Source organism: Octodon degus, unplaced genomic scaffold (genome assembly GCF_000260255.1).
Source record: "Octodon degus isolate 3935 unplaced genomic scaffold, OctDeg1.0 scaffold00010, whole genome shotgun sequence".
NCBI lineage: Eukaryota > Metazoa > Chordata > Mammalia > Rodentia > Octodontidae > Octodon > Octodon degus.
Window position 1 is genome coordinate 19,518,969 of NW_004524586.1, and position 15,218 is coordinate 19,534,186.

The window sequence follows — 15,218 nt, forward strand, 5'->3', positions numbered from 1 at the left end:
AAGAGTCCAGTAGCCCATAATAGTATTGGGTCTTCCGCTTGACTGGCAATGTGAGAAATTGTTGACCTGAGTCCCCTACAGCTCAACATAACACTATGGCTTTACTTCTTATATTTCATTCTTATACTTTTCTGCTGGATGGTTAAGACCAAGGTAAAGCAGGACCTATGCAACAAGAGTTGTAGCTTTTGGGTCTGACAAGGTCAGTGAAATCCCCTCAGGGTAATTGCCTTCTTGAAATCAGTAACAGTACCCTGGGTTGACATATTGGATGATTTAGAAGTGGCACATCTATCAGTGAACCTCAAAAAAACCCCTCCCACTATACAGGATGAAAGAAAGGTTTCAGGTTCCTTAGCTAACCTGAGGTGGAACTAGGGTTTGAATTGTGGATCACCTGGTTCTAAAGCCTCAACCACTACACAGCACAGGTTCTCAATGCTCTTGTGTCCAGCTAACACTTTTCTTGAAATATTGAATGCAGCATTTATCCCTGCAACTCAGAAGGCTGGAGCTGTGTGTTAGTCCCTGGATTCTTTCGGGAGCTCTGCACAGCGTTTTGTGAACTGGCAGTGGTGCATAAATAGTTCACAAATGAAATAAACATGGGGAGACCAATGTACTTAAGATCCTCTTGTGATGTAATCTATGTTTAAATTAGTACAAAAGTCTGAAAATGAGTAATTTATTTAACCAGTAAATAAATCCAATGAGGTGGTGGAGACTATAGTTTCTCATCTCTGATTTAAGGATGTAATTTATCTTCATCATGAAAATCCTTTTGGAAAGAATCCAGATGAAAAGAAAAGAGGAAGACCATATACCATGATTAAGAATTTGAGACTGCTAGACAGTGTTAGATTGTTTAGTTGAATTCAAACACCTATAGTATTTAGATGCCAATAGAATATTCAACTCTGATAGGACCAAAAAAAAAAAGGATACAAAGGAAAGATCATTTTGTATTTATATATACAAAATAGTTAGGATAGGTTTACAGCTACTTTCACTTAATTCAATGAGAAGAAAGAGGTGTACTAACAGTGTTTGGACAGAATATCCTGTCTGCTTCTTGTACCATGGATAACCACTAAGAAGATAACAATGTACAGTGTATTGATTATCAAAACTGTCCTATTAATCAGCTGTGAAACTGTCTTATTCATATTTATTTCTCAAAAAAAAAAAGAATTTGACAGCTATAAATGCAGAACTTTCTGATGACCAAAATATCAGGACTTATGTTGCTATCCATGGTCTGATATTCCAAAGTGTTACACAACTCTTAGTAAAGTTCTCAGCAAAAGGTATTCAATGTCATCAGCAGGGATAAAATTATTTATAATGCCATATTATATTTATTTAATACCGTTTCGCTTTGATGGAGTGGAGATCTAGCTCAGTGGTAGAGCACTTGTTTAGCATGCCCAAGGCTCTGGGTTCAATCCCTAGCACTGCAACAAAATAAACATAAGATTTCACTTGGAAATTTTAAAAAGTCTTAAAACTTTATTTAAACCAATAAGGTGTGTGTGTGTGTGGGAAATCTGCATTATTTTCAGTTAGTAAGTCATGGGGTTTTAAATTTGTTTTTTTATTATAGTTCTAACTAAAATGGGAATTAAAATCCTTTAAAAAAGTCAGGAGCTGGGGGCCAGGGAGATGGCTCAGTGGAATAAGTGCTTCCCTGGCAAGCGCAATGGGCCTGAGTTCAATCCCTGGTTCCAAAAGTCTAGAGCTGGGTGTGCTGGCACATTCCTGTCGCCCCAGTTACACGGGGGCTGACACAGGAGGATTGCAGTTCAGCAAGATGGTGTCTCAAAAATTTTAAAAGAGGGCTGGGACTGTAGCTCAGTGGTGGAATGTTCATGATCTACTTGTTACTTAAGCTTCAGCATTCAGGGTTCGTCTTCATGGAATCAATAAAAAACAATTGCACAATGCACTGAGCTTCGGAGTACCCAAATCGATAAGGATGTAAATATTTAACTAGTACTTGAAGTTTATCTTTGTTTTTTAATTAATAAACAATATAATATTTTCTAAATAAAGAACTTCTAATTTACTACTTAAACTTGTCACACATGCCTACTTTAATCTTCTTTGTCTTGCCTTCAATTCTTGCATCTAATTACATTTCTCACACACAGGCCAGGGTGAGGTGGAATCCTGGCTCCTCAGCTGCCGCATCACCAATTTCACAACTCTGGCTGGGGCCCGCTCACTTGCAATGTTGGCCTTCTCCACCTTCAAAGTGTTAGATTGCATCTGGAGGTGTGGCTCAGGGGCATAGCACTGGCCTAGCATGTGAGGGGCCCTTGATTTTATTTTTTTTTTTTGTCGGAACCAGGGATTAAACCGAGGCCCTTGTGCTTGCCAGGCAAACACTTATTCTATTGAGCCATCTCCCCAGCCCCTTGATTTGATTTTGAGCCATGCAAAAAGAAAAACAAAAGTTACAATGTCTTTTTTAAAAAAATTATTTATTTATTTTAACATTTATTTATTGTGTGTGTGTGTGTGTGTGTGGCCAGCTCAGCCCACCAGGGGGCGGGGCTGGCTGGCATGTGGTGCTGGGGTTCGAACAGCGGTCCCTATGCTTTGTCAAGCTTGTTCCAAGTAGGTGCTTTAGACCACTGAGCCATCTCTCCAGCCCCTACAATGTCTTTAAGGTTCTCTTTAGCTCTAAATTCTTTTACACAGTTGTGGCATAAGATCAGAAACTACAAAGAATATTTAAATCTGAAAATTTATTTTTTTGCATGAGTAGTTCACGACTGAAACTGAAAAACTTTTTTTTGCATATGTACTTCACCCTTGCTTCAAATACTGATCCATTATTCTGGCCACTTTATTTTTTAACCTCTTCCTTAAAAGTGAGTGCACATTTATTCTACCTAATGATTACATTCATAGTGGAGAGTTGGTACATGTAATCACCCAGATTAATTCTTTTCACTTTCCCTCCCCCCTCCTTCCATTTGCCTTCCATCTCTATCTCCCCTTTGCATTTGCAAATAATTTATCTCCATTTCCTATTATGTCTCTTGCTTTGCTCTTTAAATTATTTATACTTTGGGTTTCATATAAAAGAAGCAATGTGAAATTAAGATTATACTCCTGACTTATTTCCTTTAACATTCTGATCTCAAGCTGCAACCATTTTCCTGCAAATGACTCAAATTTATTTTCTTGCTGGCTGAGTACTACTCTCCTGTGTTTACATGTTCTTATCTATTCACCTGTCTATGGATGTGTGTCTTGGTACTTTCTAAAGCAGTTCTATGCGTCTTTTATCATGAATGTCTCTCATGGTGCTCTTGTGGTTTCCTCAGTATCTTAAACTGATTCAAAATGTTTACCTTGGGGCTGGTGAGATGGCTCAGTGGTCTAAAACACCTACTTGGAACAAGCTTGGAAAAGCACAGGGGCCACGGTTCAATCCCCCAGCACCACATGCCAGCCAGCCCCGCCCCCTGGTGGGCTGGGCTGGCCACACACACACATACACACACACACACACACACAAATAAATAATTAAAAAAAATGTATACCTTTCATGGTCATTTTGCTTTTGTGGAATTCACACAGTGTGAAACCCTATGAAGAAGGTAGATGAAGGCATATTATAAAGTTGACAGAATTTGCATATGAAAAGGTACTTCATGAAAGAAGACTTCTGGAACTGCTTCACAAAGTGGCCAGAATGATAGGGTAAGAGTATTTGAAGTGAGATGGAGTGCAGTATTTGGAGCATGATTCTTGGCAATATGTTTTTTACTGAAATAAATGTAAATGTTTCAATTTAAACATTCACTGAAAATTGTAATTACAGCACATACATCTTTAATTCACATGTTTGATAACACATGTCCATTGTTTTCCAATATTAAGAATTAACTGGGGGCCGGGGAGATGGCTCAGTGGAATAAGCGCTTCCCTGGCAAGCACAAGGGCCTGAGTTCAATCCCCAGTTCCACCAAAAAAAAAAGAAAAAGAAAAAAGAAAGGTTGCTTTCTTTTTTTAAATTATTTTTTAAAATTTATTTATGTGTGTGTGTGTGTGTGTGGCCAGCTCAGCCCACCAGGGGGCGGGGCTGGCTGGCATGTGGTGCTGGGGGATTGAACTGTGGTCCCTGTGCTTTGCTAAGCTTGTTCTAAGTAGGTGCTTTAGACCACTGAGCCATCTCACCAGCCCCAAAGGTTGCTTTCTGAAAAAAGAAAAGAAAAAAAAAAAAAAAAAAAAAGAATTAACTGATTTTTTCAGCTTCAGGAGTTCAGTCTGTTTTTAAAGTCTTATTGAAATGGCTTGAAGAGAGCTCACTTCTAGCCAGGTGCCCTGCCCTGCCCTGGTCTCCCCCCATTGCCTGCAGGCATTTTCTGTTCACTTTCCTTTCCAGGGACACAACGTCCTCCCGTCCTCCCGTCACAGCCACCTGGTTCCCCAGATCCTCCCAGAGGCTCCCTTCCAGCTCTCATGCTCTGCGCAATCTGTCCATTGCCTTCTCTGTAGGACACAACCTGAGAAACTTATCAGCCATTTCTTTGGCACATGACAACCCTTCTGCACATGACAGCCCTTCAGTAGGAGGAGTGTGGAGATACGGGAGAGCAGTAATGCTTTAAAGTATTTCCTCCTTTAGCTCAAGCTTTTAAGGTATTGTCATTCTTTCAGGGTAGAGAGGACTATGGGCCATGCAGTCTTCTGGATTCCTAAGGCCATATACCTAGAATGGCTTTCTGCTCTTTCTCTAATTCCCACTAAGTGAAATAACAGATGAGCCTTGATGAGTGTAAAATATTCCTATAAAAAGCAATGGAGGGGCTGGGGAGATAGCTCAGTAGAATAAACACTTGCCTGGCAAGTGCAAGGGCCTGAGTTCAATCCCCGGTTCCGAAAAAAAAAAAAAAAAGCAAAGCACAATGGAAAGGGTGTTGCGAGTCTGTAAAAGTCCTACAAGACAGGCTCTGCCTTTAAGAACATTCAGTCTGGGGTCAGCCTGATAGCTTAGCAGACTAAAATGCCTGCTAAGGCAGAGTGCAGCAGCCAGGGTTCGAACCCTGGAGTGCCATGCCAGCCCTGCCCGCGGGGTGCACTGAGATGGCAATTGAGACCTGGTGTGGTGGCGTGTGCCTGTAATCCCTAGCTCTTGGGAGGCTGAAAACAGGAGGATCACTACAAGTCTGATCTGTGTAATGAGACCCTGTAGACCCTGTATCCCCTGTACTAAATGAAAAAAAAAAAAAAAAAAAAAGAAAGAAAGAAAGAAAGAAAGGAAAAGAAAGAACATTCAGTCTGAAAGTCCTAAATCAATAAAGCTAGATAGGCATAGTAGGCTAACGATGACAGCAGGTAGATGAGAAGTGAACAGAGGTACTAAGGAGGAGGGAGAGGACTCTTGCAGCCTCGGACAAGGAGGGTATCTTATTGGGTAGGACAGGAGCTACAGCTAGATCTCTAAGGTGAAGTTCAGCATGGAGGACAGGAAATAGATGCTCCTAGCAGCCATGTGCTTATGTTAGGGTCCATATTTTTATTGCAAAGTTTCCTTTGAAGCCTCTCTATACTTGCTAGTTCAGACTTAAGTTTAGAACTGGTTCCTGCTGTCTCTGTTTCTCCTTCTTCTCCTTCTTCTCTTCTTTTTTTGTGGTATCAGGGATCGAACTCAGAACCTTGAGCTTGCCAGGCAGGCACTTATGCTGCTAAGCTATATCCCTGGCCCCTCAGGCTCTATTTCTTTGCTCACTTTATTCTGCTAGGTTTCTATCCTTGTGGACTTGAAGGGTTCAATCTCCTCCAGGCAGTGGCAGCAGGAGGGATGAATTACACAAAAGACTCAGTCTTTGGCTGGGAAGACATCTTTTTAGAGTGCTAAAATTTGTAAAAAAAATTTTTTCTCCAGCTGGGTAAAAATCACCAAAGCTTAATTTTTTGAGGCTTATGATCAGATTTCCTCCCCAGCTATCAACAAGGATTTTCCAAATGATTAAACTTTGAAGTCCAAGTATAGGTAGACTAAATAATAAATGATAACACATTGGACAATGAAAGAAGTAATGAAAAGTAAGATGCATGCATACCATATAAATTGTTTTTGTGGGTTATTAAATAAGGGGGAATTGGGGCTGGGGAGATAGCTCGGCAGTCTAAGTGCCTGCCTGGCAAGCACAAGGACTTTGGTTTGATCTCCGGTACCACATGCTGTGCTGGCCCCGGAACCCTGGGTGCACCATGCTGACCACTGAAACCATGTGAGCTGTGCAGGCCCTGAAACTGGGTGTGGTGGCACATACCTGTAATCCCAGCACTGGGGAGGCTGAGACAGGAGGATCACTGGAGTCTGAGCTGTATAGTGAGACCCTGTACCAAATAAATAAATAGATAAATAAAGAAATAAATGATTTAATTTTTTAAGACAATAAATAAATAATGGAGAGTTGTCTGTATTCTTTTTATATGCAGTTGCAGCTTCTTGAGATTATGAAAGTTGAAAGATTTCCACTCATACTCATTGAAGGACTTTTTCTGTCTTTCTCCTTACTCACCTCATGTGGTCTATCCTGATGTGCGGCTCTTCCCTACGCAAGGCATCAAGTTCACTCAAAGAAACATTTGTCCAACAGTCTGAGGAAATTAACTTAGGTCTTGTGCATCTGTTATGAGAGTCAGTCTCGACCTTCTTGCTGCTGGGCCATCCGAGAGAGCCGACATTGCTGTTTTCCTAGCGATTCGGTCTGACACGTGACCCCTCTTGTGACATCATGGTGGCCTACTGGTGACAGGCTGGACTCAGCTACATTCGCTACTCCAAGATCTGTGCGAAGGCAGTAAGGGATGCCCTGAAGATGGAATTCAGAGCAAATGCAGAGACTGCTGGCAGCAGCATCAAAATTGTGAAGTGAAAAAAGGATAACCAGCCCTAACTAGAGCTTGAAATGCTACATTTTCACCGTGAAGATGTGTTGGCACGTGTTATGGCAGATTGTAGTCAATGTCACTTTGTGAGGGGAAAAAGTACCTATCTTATTCATAAATTAATGATACTAAGAAACTGATGCATGGTTCACTGTTAAAAAAAGAGAGTCAGTCTCTTTACCTCCAGATTTTAGGGTAGAGTTAATTACTTCAATCTATTAATAGTTTCAAGAGCTCAAAAATCTTGGTAATGTATGCTGTTCTTACATGTTTCTAGATTGTACAAAATCAATGCATGCAAATAGAGCAGCTCAATTTCTTAGTTGAGAAAAAAAGCAACTCTAAAGTCCAGGTGTTCTTCCCAGGCCATATTAAGTGAAAAGTTCTAGTAGAGAAACCATAAAATTAATATCATGCTCTTTGTACCCTTTGCCCTTTTCTGATAAAGGTGTAAGATAAAAATAATCCAGACACTCTCAGCAGTTTCTTGCAAGTGAAAAATTTGCCTTAGAGCATCTTATCTGTGAATCCAACAACACTGCAACATATTTTCGTGTTATACTGCCCTCTTCTTGAACTTACCTGTTCCTGCTTGCCAAGACAGAACTAATGAGGGTTTCTAAAAGAGTTCCAAGAGCCAAACTTGGCCTTCAACACTTGCCTAGATTTGCAGAGCAGGATCATAGAGTCTTGACTCCCTTCTGACCCTGGGGGCAGAATAACCTAACTGCCAGACAGTCCATTATACCATATCTGTTCTTGATAAGTTCCAGACAGAGAAAAACCATAACAATCTGAGCAAGTGAACTTGGTCCAGATGAAATCAAGCCCAGAATGACCTTCAGGTGTCCTGTTCTAGGCTAGCAGATGTTGGCTGGTTGGTTCCCAGCCTGAGCCCACTCTATTTCCCTCCCTCTTCCAGATAGCATGGCTTTTCTTTCTGTTCAGCAAAGACTTAGTGAGTTATGTGTGTTGAATATCTTCTAATTGTCCTTCTATCCTCTTTCCCTCTGTGCTGTGTCCCCTGGGCTGACCAGTAGGGAGTGCCTTAAAGGACTCCTCAGGCCTGTGACCTAATGTCTTCACCCCCTATGAAACCCTAACAGGAGAGGAGAGTTTGGGATGCTTAATACCCAGCTCCGTCTAATGGGATTACTAATAGCTCTTGCCCAAGCAGGAAGTTTCTTCTTACTCTTTTTTTTTTGGGTCCTGGAAATCTTGCTTCTAGACCTTGAGGCCTAGGGTTGATAACCACCCTCTGTCCTGTACTAGTCCAACTTCTTCAAGCCTGTGCTTTACTTTGGCACCCCACGTGTAAATTTCCTAACTGTAGTGTGTCATCAATTCCTGGATGAGCCCCTGAGTAACCACTGTAGGCCAATGGAACCACGGTATTGACGTATAGACTTCTCTGCAGTGGCCAGCAACCTCCTTCAGAGAGCAGTGGTTGGCACAGTGAACTGGATTGCCTAATTCCCCTTTGCATAAGGCTTGGTAAATTACATTTTCTCTTTAGATCGCTTTTCTAATATGCAACACATGTTTGAGCCTAAATGATACCCAAATTCCTGCTGATACGAGCATCAATTCATCTAGGAATATCTATTTTGAGTTGTTTTATACCCCTTGCGGAAGGCGCTGCCATATTAGTTCTCTGAGCGTGCTGTCCTCATTTCAGTATCTAACAACAGCCACAAACAGGTAGGCAATACATTTTCCAGCAGCAGTGAGGATTTTGGAAGTGAATTATGAAATGCAACTAATTTATGCAGTCCATCAGGCTTAGAGTGCTTGGGGCTTGGTGGTGCTGGTGTAGATGGTGCGGAAAGGGCTCTGGGAAATAAACAAACGAGAGGCCCAGGGGCTCAGGGGCAGGAGTTCAAGGTCCTTTTCATACTTCTGGACCTCGTCTTCTAGCCAGCAAAGGCTAGCGATCCCTAACGTCTGGAGCGCCAACACCGCAGTTCAGCACAAAAGCGCCCTGGAAATGCGGAAGGCCCTATAGCGGCTGCCGGGGGGAGAGGGTGGGGCCGCCACGGGTCTCCACGATTGGTGCCTTGTCCTGCTTCAGCCAATGGGAGACGAGGATGGCCCGGGGCGGGGCCGACGCCGCTACTTAAGCTTTGTGACGCGCCGCGCTGTTCCGCTCCGCAAGTCGCCACCTTGAATCTCCGGAGGTTCTGGGCGAGGTCAGGTAGCGCGCTGGCCCGGCGGTGCTGGGCGGTGAGGGTGGGACGTGCTGCCGCCGGCCGAAGGGGCGCGGGGCCGGCGTGCGGGCGGCTCCTGAGCGCAGGCTAGCTAGCGGCCCATCCTCGACCCCGAGCGGGCGGCCAGGAGGCAGGGAGGGGCTGTGGATGTGGCACCGCCGTCTGCCAGGCGGGGCGGAGCTGGCGGCTGCTGGCTCGCGGCCCGCTATCGCTGGATCTTGGCTCTTCCTGGGGACTGCTCCGAGGCCAGGAGCGTCAGGCCTCGGGGGTTCCGGGAGGGAAGCGTTGGGGGCGCGGGGCACAGTGGGCACCCCGCGTCCCCCAGGTCGGAAGGAGGTGCTTTGCCGATGCAGGGGAGACGCGCGGTCCACGGGTGACTTTGATCGCGGCGGGGTCGCTGGTGCGGACTGTTGAGAAGCGGTCCAAGCCCTCCCGTGCAGGCGGGTTCTGGGCCTCGCGCCAACCCTGCTCAGCTTTCCTCTCTCCCAACTTCCCACCCCATCCATTCTTTGTGTAACCGAAAGAATTTCAGAAACTGATCCTTACTGGGTACACGCACGTTAATGAAGTGGCGTGAAGGCATTCGGCCATCAGGACTTCAGCATGAATACCAACTCCTCCTCAGCGTTCCTTTGCACATGTCGCTGAGCATCAGTAAATTCTAACCGAATGCTCGCTCCACGGCCCTACCTTTTCATGCTGTATTTTGCCTTTAGTGTTGAGCTTTACCAGTTAGGTAAGTTAAGGGGAAAACGAGCGATTTTGGAACACAGGTGGTTTTACTAGTGCCCCCTGAAACTGTTCTTTAGACTGCAATCCAGTCGTTATCTCATCCACCCTAAACAGCAGGTGCCTTTCATGGGGCGGAGTTACTACCTGGTTGTGTTTTTAGAGAATCTAATTCTTGACTGTGAAAAAGATTCAAGTGCAGAGGCCCCAAGCACTCTAACCCTGATGGACTGCGTGAATTAATAAAAATATTTAAATTACAGAGTTTATAATTTTTCAATCAGTTTTTCAGTGTTTAAAATTAGCATTGTATTCCCCCCTCAAAAAAAACGGAACCACTTGCCAGGGAAGTGCTTATTCCACTGAGCCATCTCCCTGCCCCCCCATTCTTAACCCCCTCCTTTTTTTTTCTGTTCCATTTAAGCAGCTGTCTTTTTTTAAAAAAATTTTATTTATTTATTTATTTATATTTGTGTGTGTGTGTGTGTGTGTGTGTGTGGCCAGCTCAGCCCACCAGGGGGCGGGGCGGGCTGGCTGGCATGTGGTGCTGGGGGATTGAACTGAGGTCCCTGTGATTTGCTTAGCTTAGTTTATTCTAAGTAGGTGCTTTAGACCACTGAGCCATCTCAGCAGCCCGCAGCTGTCTTTTTGAAACAGGATCTCACTGTGCAGTTCCCGCTGGCCTTGAGCTCACTTTAGCCCGGGTTGGTCTCGAACTCTCAAAGATCCTCCTACCTCAGCCTTCCAACAAAGGCTGTCTTACATGTTTTGCTGGTGATACATTTATTTGTGTGCATGTTTTATACTCTTTAGTGAGTTATAGAGGATGGGCCAGATCTCACACATTTTGAAATAATAACAGATGAACAGAAATTTGGAGGTGTTTGGAGGGTGTGGTACCACTGACCCAATCCTTTTTCAGTCGTAATGTCTTATTTGTTTGCTAGTGACACACTTGAGTTGAATTTTAGCCAGAATATTAAGTAAAGAAAAAAAAAAAAGCTTTTTTTTTTGGCAGAACTTACAAAAATCCCGTATTTGTGAATGGTTACCTCAAGAAAAGTAAATATTTGACAGTAGCAAAAACCAAATTTACTCCTCAAGTTGAATATTTCCAATGACTTTTTGATGACTTTATACACTGATTATTATTTTAGAGTTACTTAAGAAAATAGTATTTAACAATGCAGGCTAATTTAGCTCTTCTTGTAGAAATTTAGCCTTTTATGGAAATTGCTCTCTAGGAATGTGCAGATCTCTTGGGGTGCTGGGGGAGGGAGTAGTGGTAGCCTGAAGGAGTGTTATGCGTAGTATTTAAAACATTTAATGTTAAAATGCTTAGATTGTCAGCTGCCATTTGTTCTCATTTTCAGGAGCAGAGTGCCTGTTAAATGCATACCTGACATCTTAAAACATTTTAACCTTTTCAGGCAGGTAGATCTCATGAAGTGACCTCTTTGTTTTTCCAAGTAAGGTCAGAGAGAGTGATGGCAGCTTCCTCTTGGATTAGTTGGCTAGGGATAAATGATTTAATTTTTTTCCTGTGAATTCTAATTCACTTTTTTTTTCAAAGACCCTTAGAGGGGCCAGGGAGGTGGCTCAGTAGAATAAGCGCTTCTCTGACAAGCACAAGGACCTGAGTTCAATCCCTGGTTCCACAAAAGAAAAAAAAAAAAAAAAGCTTAGAGTCTAGCAGAGGGTACAGATATGAAAGTCATTGTCCTGAAATGTTAGGACCTGTGTCGGAGGTCTGCAAAGTTATGGGACCCTTCCATGAGGGACTTACATGGTAAATTCTGTAGGAGAGGGTAAAAAAAAAAAAAAAAAAAAAAGCTAATGTGTATGTGTCTATATGTAGAAAAAAGTTCATAGTTATCTCTTAAGTATGGAACTACACTTAGTTTTCTTGGTTGCTTTCTTTTTTGAGGGGGGGTGGAGCCGGGGAGATAGCTCAGTAGAAAAGCGCTTCCCTGGGAAGCACAAGGGCCTGAGTTCAATCCCTAGTACTGGGAAAAAAAAAAAAAAAAAAATAGAGGATAACTTTTGGCCAGGGAGATAGCTCAGAAAGGGTCTGAGTTCAGTCCCTGGTTCCGCCAACCACAGAATCCTGAGCCTGACTGCTTTGCTTAAGTAGGCACTTAAACAACTGAGCTCATGGGCAGGCCCCCGTGCTGTCCATTTTTTTAAACACAATTTTATTTTTAAGAGAAAATATTCAGTTTAAAAAAAAACCATGGCACTTTTTATAGTGTAGAAGGCAGCTCGTTTCCTTGTGAGTGTAAGAGCAGGAAGGACTAAAATGAATGAGCATTTTGTGCAGGATTCAGAGCTTTCACATGCACGCCTAATCCCCAGGAATGCCCTTGAATGGCTTCAAGCCAGTCTTACAAATAAGGGAATTAAAGTGTAAAAAGATTAACAGAATCACCCAGAGGTACTCCTAAGAGCCAGGGACAGCCTTTCACTCTTGGTCCTTGAGCTCTGTGGACTTTCTCTTTTTATTCTGATTTTTAAAGCCTATTTGGAAGAGATTATTGACATTAGCTATTTATAAGCTACTCTCCATTCTATTCAAGTATTTCTCATCTAATGCCAAGCACAGTAACCTGAACACAGAAAGTTTTTTAATAGAAATGTGTTTACAGGATTGTGGAACATGACAAAGCATGCAATTTATGATCTTTCCCAGTTGAATTGCAGAATTACATTTCATATTTAAGACCTTGAAGAGTGAGAACTGGCGCTATTTTAAATGTTACTGTTTTGTCACTATGTTAGAATTATTCCTTAATAAAACTACCTGAACTCAGAAGATAAATGGATCTTTGTCTTAGTTCTGTTGGGAATTAGTTGAGCAGATAACTGTGTAAAATGAGGCAATCTTTTATGAACCTGTTAATTAACTTAGGAAATACTGTTCTTTATGTTTTTAGTATCTTTTCATACTTTTTTTGAGTGCCTCCTTTTTTGTGCTACTGGTGAGGTTGTAGAGCTGCAGGCCTTAAAGTGAAATCATCATGGAGAAATTTTAGAATTTGCCTCTGTTCCCTGGGAGCAGGCAGGATTGCGAACCTAATTATCATCACGCCTGCATTTCTTAGCTGTGGTCACTTGTACCTTTCTTTTAAGCTCATTGTGGCCTCTCTAAGCTTATCAAGCCCTTCCTTTTAGTTTTAGTTTTTGCCTGCCGAGACTTCATTGGTCTAGGGTAGCAGAGCATCCTAATTTTTTTGTCTGTCAGCTGTCACTGTAGCTGATGTTCTGTGGGTCCTAATTGCCTAGACACCAAGTTTTATATTCAGTGTTCCTGGTTATAAATGCATGTAATTCGTGGTCATCGTAGAAGGAGCAGAAGTTAGCCACCAGTGAGCCTTTCCTGCAGTTTTTCCTTACATTTTTGTACAGTTGAACATCCTGTATATATGACTTTATTTTCTTCACTTGAGTAAGAGTTACCACCATGTCATTAAAAACTTACTTTAAATTGCCATCTATTATTTTCCCGGTTATGTTGAATCATTCTGTTGTTGAACATCTTTCATGCATGAGCACTATGCATCTGTGAGTGTTTCGCTACAATGTTGTGGGAGTGAAATGATTAGTCTGAGTACAGGCAGTTCTACGGCTTTTATTACGACTAACAATTGTTCAGCAATTTGCTTCACCGTAGAATACTACTAAGTATATCTGAGAGAATGCTTTGTTGTGTTTTATTGCTAATTTGATAGGCAAAAATTAATGTTGCTTAATTTTTTTAGTGGTGAATGGTTAATTCTTCTTGAGAAGAGCTTAAAGAGTAGAAGAAAGAAATCATAAAGTCCATATTTTAGACTTAGTAGGGGTATTTTTGGGGGATGGTCTCTAGTATAGTTATATAATTTGCTCTTTCACTGTTTTTGGCTGGCTGATATATGCCACTTTGATATAAAATAAGGTGAAAATTATTATTATTATTATTACTTTTATTTATTTATTTATTTTGGTGATACCGTGGATTGAACTCAGGACCTTGTATTTGCCAGGCAAGCACTTTATTTTACTGAGCTATCTTCCCTGGCCCGAAAATTATTGACCTTTTCCTTGGAAAAAGATACTTCTCAATTTAATTCTGCATATTTTATTCCAGTTATAGGACCCTCGAAGATTGTCCCTGGATCTCCAGTGAAAAATCTATACTCTAATCTGGACAGTGGAAGAAGGAAGAGTTGGTAGGTCTTTGGCAAGCAAGAGTGCTGTTTTGCTTAGTAATTGTGAATTCCTGAGCACACCAGGAGGCCTCGGTAGGGCCAAGTTGGGAGAGAAGGGAGCCAAGTTTACTTTTGTTTCCCTAGTTTGGCAGCTGGAATCAAGAATGCTGAGAGATTATGCAGGGTTTGACTTGTTATTGCTAGAGTTCTGTTGAAACATGAATTAGGCTTTTTAAAAGTATATAGAGACATAGTTCTTGGGAACTTTTTCCTCATCCTTTATAAATTTAAAGACATTTTTCTCCCAGAATGATCACTATGTATGTTCTTACATTTCTTTTTTCTTAGTCGCTTCTGTAACTTACCTTTGCTCCTGGTTGATAGTAATGTTGAATGCTAAACTGGATACAGGGGGCCTGCCCCTTAGCTCAATTCTTTAAGTGGCTGCTTCAACAAAGCAGTCAGGCTCAGGTTGCTGTGGTTCGATCCCCACAACACAAGACAGCCAGTCATGCCTTGAAGGCATTCGGAGCAAAAAAAAAAAAAAAAGAAAAGAAAAAACAAAAACCTGGATACAAAAGGTGGATAAGACACTGGTAGGGACTGGATTTAGGGCTGGCCGGGGGTAGGGGGGTAGATGATGCGGGACTCGGAAATACATAAACCAGTGAGTGCTCTTGGTGTGTTCTGGCTTTAATACTCAAATTCCAGTAACTAACTTCATTGTGGCTTGTTCTTCTCTGTGTCCTAATTACCTTTTTGTCCTTCATACAGTGATTTTCCTCATATACTCCCTTTTTTTTTAAGGAAGAAAGTGTCTATCCTAGTGAAGCAGATTGTTTCTTCAGAGTTGCCTGTTTTCATCTTTTGTATTTATATAATTGTTTTTGCTCAATCTAATAGTAAAATTATAAAACCTTTTTATGTAGTCTTTTTTTTGCCATTTGTCTTTATTTTTAGTAAATTTGATCTATAGAAATTTTAGATATTTGTGGCTAAATTATAGTATTTACTTTTTATACTATCTTTCAGTGTTAAGCTCTTTCAGTTCCCATGAAGTCACCTGTTTCTTTGAGGATGACCCCTATTGTCCTTACAGAAGCTGAATTCTTCCTTTCCCTCCTTCCCCCTTTCCCTCCTTTGTCTGTGTTTCTCTTTCCCCATCTCCTCTTCTTCCCCT

The 15,218-nt window shown here is 41.9% G+C and overlaps 1 protein-coding gene and 1 pseudogene across 1 annotated transcript in view; both read left to right on the plus strand.

Annotated features, from left to right (window-relative positions):
- The first annotated feature begins 6,761 nt into the window (after positions 1-6,761).
- On the plus strand, positions 6,762-6,902 carry LOC101569398 (annotated as a pseudogene).
- Positions 6,903-9,035: 2,133 nt separating this feature from the next.
- Oat (ornithine aminotransferase) overlaps positions 9,036-15,218 on the plus strand; it is a 21,991-nt gene continuing 15,808 nt past the window's right edge. The window contains exon 1 of the mRNA XM_023709051.1: positions 9,036-9,104. The gene's annotated coding sequence lies outside the window, so the exon portion shown is untranslated. The remainder of the gene's footprint in view (positions 9,105-15,218) is intronic.